Source organism: Budorcas taxicolor, chromosome 14 (genome assembly GCF_023091745.1).
Source record: "Budorcas taxicolor isolate Tak-1 chromosome 14, Takin1.1, whole genome shotgun sequence".
NCBI classification, from domain to species: domain Eukaryota; kingdom Metazoa; phylum Chordata; class Mammalia; order Artiodactyla; family Bovidae; genus Budorcas; species Budorcas taxicolor.
The window spans coordinates 25,197,694-25,201,512 of record NC_068923.1 but is presented as its reverse complement, the minus strand read 5'-3'; the positions used below and the strand labels follow the sequence as shown (position 1 = coordinate 25,201,512).

At 42.7% G+C, this 3,819-nt stretch overlaps 1 non-coding gene across 1 annotated transcript; it reads right to left on the bottom strand.

The window, feature by feature from the left end:
- Nucleotides 1–3,213: 3,213 nt before the first annotated feature.
- TRNAS-GGA (transfer RNA serine (anticodon GGA)) lies at nt 3,214–3,285 on the bottom strand. The gene has a single exon. It is a non-coding gene; the product is annotated as a tRNA-Ser (tRNA).
- Nucleotides 3,286–3,819: the final 534 nt, after the last annotated feature.

Below are 3,819 nucleotides of genomic sequence, written 5' to 3'. Positions count from 1 at the left end.
ACCTTATGTGCACCAGGACCCAGAAGAAAGGAGCAGTAACCCCACAAAAGAATGACCCAGACTTGGCCGTGGGTGTCTAGGAGCCTCCAGTGGTGGCATGGGTCGACGGTGGCCTGCTGCAGGGTTGGGGGCACTGAGTTCAGCATTGCTTGCATGAGACCTTTTGAAGGAGGTCATCATTATCTTCATTACCTCCAGCATAGTTTGGCCTCAGGTCAAACAACAGGAAAGGAACACAGCCCTACCCATCTGAGCATGGCCCCACCCATCAGAACAAGACCCAATTTCCCCCTCAGTCAGTCTTTCCCATCAGGAAGCTTCAATAAACCTCTTATCCTTATCCACCAGAGGGCAGACAGAATGAAAACCACAATCACAGAAAACTAACCAAACTGATCACATGGACCACAGCCTTATCTAACTCAATGAAACTATGAGCCATGCCATGTAGGGCCACCCAAGATGGATGGGTCATGGTGGAGAGTTCTGACAAAACGTGGTCCACTGGAGAAGGGAATGGCAAACCATCAGTGTTCTTGCCTTGAGAACCCCATGAACAGCATGAAAAGACAAAAAGATAGGACACTTAAAGATGAACTTCCCAGGTCAATGGGTGCCCAATATGCTACGGGAGACCAGTGGAGAAATAACTCCAGAAAGAATGAAGAGACGGAACCAAAGCAAAAAAAACACCCAGTTGTGGATGTGACTGGTGATAGAAGTTAAGTCAGATGCTGCAAAAAGCAATATCGCATAGGAACCTGGAATGCTGGGTCCTTGAATAAAGGCAAATTGAAAATGGTCAAACAGGAAATGGCAAGAGTGAACATTGACATTTTAGGAATCAGTGAATTAAAATGGACTGGAATGGGTGACTTTAACTCAGATGACTATTTTATCTACTATTGTGGGCAAGAATCCCTTAGAAGAAATGGAGTAGCCATCATAGTAAACAGGAGTCCAAAATGCAGTACTTAGAGGCAATCTCAAAAAGAATGATTGCTGTTTGTTTCCAAGGAAAACTATTCAATATCACAGTAATCCAAGTCTATTCCCTGACCAGTAATGCTGAAGAAGCTGAAGTTGAACATTTCTATGAAGACCTACAAGACCTTCTAGAACTAACACCCATAAAAGATGCCCTTTTCATTACAGGGGACTGGAATGCAAAAGTAGGAAGTCAAGAAACACCTGGAGTAACAGAAAAACTTGGCCTTGAAGTATAAAATGAAGCAGGTCAAAGGCCAACAGAGTTTTGCCAAGAGAACACACTGGTCATAGCAAACACCATTTTCCAATAAGACAAGAGAAGACTCTACACATGAACATCACCAGATGGTCAACACTGAAATCAGATTGATCATATTCTCTGCAGCCAAAGATGGAGAAGCTCTATACAGTCAGTAAAAGCAAGACTGGGAGCTGACTGTGGCTCAGATCATGAACTCCTTATTGCCAAATTCAGACTTAAATTGAAGAAAGTAGGGAAAACCACTAGACCATTCAGGTGTGACCTAAATAAAATCCCTTATGTTTATACAGTGGAAGTGAGAAACAGATTCAAGGGATTATAGATCTGAAAGACAGAGTGCCTGAAGAACTATGGACAGAGGTTCGTGATATTGTGCAAGAGGAAGTGATCAAGACCATCCCCAAGAAAAGAAATGCAAAAGGGTAAAATGGTTGTCTGAGGAGGCCTTACAAATAGCTGAGAAAAGAAGAGAAGCAAAAGGCAAAGGAGAAAAGGAAAGATATACCCATTTGAATGCAGGGTTCCAAAGAATAGCAAGGAGAGGTTAGAAAGCCTTCCTCAGCAATCAATGCAAAGAAATAGAGGAAGACAATAGAATGGGAAAGACTAGAGATCTCTTCAAGAAAATTAGCAATACCAAGGGAATATTTCATGCAGAGATGAGCACAATAAAGGACCCAAGTGGTATGGGACTAACAGAAGCAGAAGAGATTAAGAGGTGGCAAGAATACACAGAAGAACTGTACAAAAAATGATCTTCATGACTCAGATAACCACAATGGTTTGATCACTCACCTAGAGCCAGACATCTTGGAATCTGAAGTCAAGTGGGACTTAAGAAACATCACTATGACCAAAGCTAGTGGAGGTGACAGGATTTTAGTTGAGCTATCTCAAATCCTAAAAGATGATGCTGTGAAAGTGTTGCACTCAATATGCCAGCAAATTTGGAAAACTCAGCAGTGGCCACAGGACAGGAAAAGTCAGTTTTCATTCCAATTCCAAAGAAAGGCATTGCTGAAGAATGTTCAAACTACTGCACAATTGCACTCATCTCACATGCTAGCAAAGTAATGCTCAAAAGTCTCCAAGCCAGGCTTCAAAAGTACATGAACTGTGAACTTCCAGATGTTCAAGCTGGATTTAGAAAAGGCAGAGGAACCAGAGATCAAATTGCCAATGTCTGTTGGATCATCAAAAAAGCAAGAGAGTTCCAAAAAAATATCTACTTCTGCTTTATTGACTATGCCAAACCCTTTGACTGTGTGGATCACAACAAACTGGATAATTCTGAAAGAGATGGGAATACCAGACCCCCTGACCTGCCTCCTGAGAAATCTGTATGCAGGTCAAGAATGAACTGTTAGAACTGGACATGAAACAATAGACTGGTTCCAAATTGGGAAAGGAGTTCAAAAAGACTGTATATTGTCACCCTGCTTATTCAAATTCTATGCAGAGTACATCATGCAAAATACCAGGCAGGATGAAGCACAAGCTAGAATCAAGATTGCTGGGAGAAATATCAATAACCTCAAATATACAGATGACACCACCCTTATGGAAGAAAGTGAAGAAGAACTAAAGAGCTTCTTGATGAAAGTGAAAGAGGAGAGTGAAAAAGCTGGCTTAAAACTCAACATTCAGAAAACAAAGATCATGGCATCCAGTCTCATCACTTCATGGCAAGTAGATGGGGAAACAATGAAAACAGTGAGAAACTACTTTCTTGGGCTCCAAAATCACTGCAGATAATGACTGCAGCCATGAAATTAAAAAACGCTTACTCCTTGGCAGGAAAGTTATGACCAAACTAGTGTGTGTGTGAGTGTGTGTGAAGTCGCTCAGTCATGTCCAGCTCTTTGTGACCCCATGGACTGTGGCCTACCAGGCTCCACCCTCCATGGGATTCTCCAGGCAAGAGTACTGGAGTGGGTTGCCATTTCCTTCTCCAGGGGATCTTCCCAACCCAGGGATTGAACCCGGGTCTCCTGCATTCCAGGCAGATGCTTTAACCTCTGAGCCACCAGGGAAGACAGCATACTAAAAGGCAGAGACATTAGTTTGCCAACAAAGGTCTGTCTAGTCAAAGAAAGGTCCATCTAATGAAAGCCATGGTTTTTCCAGTAGTCATGTATGAATGTGAAAGTTGGACTATAAAGAAAGCTGAGCGCCAAAGAAGTGATGCTTTTGCATGGGGGTGTTGGAGAAGACTCTTGAGAGTCTCTTGGACTACAAGGAGATCCAACCAGCCAGTCAATCCTTAAGGAATTCAGCCCTGACTATTCATTGGAAGGATTGATGCTGAAGCTGAAATTTCAATACTTTGGCTACCTGATGTGAAGAAATGTCTCTTTGGAAAAACCCTGATGCTGGGAAAGATTGAAGGAGGGAGGAAAAAGGGATGACAGAGGATGAGTTGTTTGGAGGCATCACTGACTCAATGGACATGAGTTTGTGTAAACTCCAGGAGCTGCTGATGGACAGGGAAGCCTGGCGTGGTGAAGTCCATGGCAGTCATAAATAGTCGGACACTGTTGAGCTACTGAACTGAACTGAAAATGTAA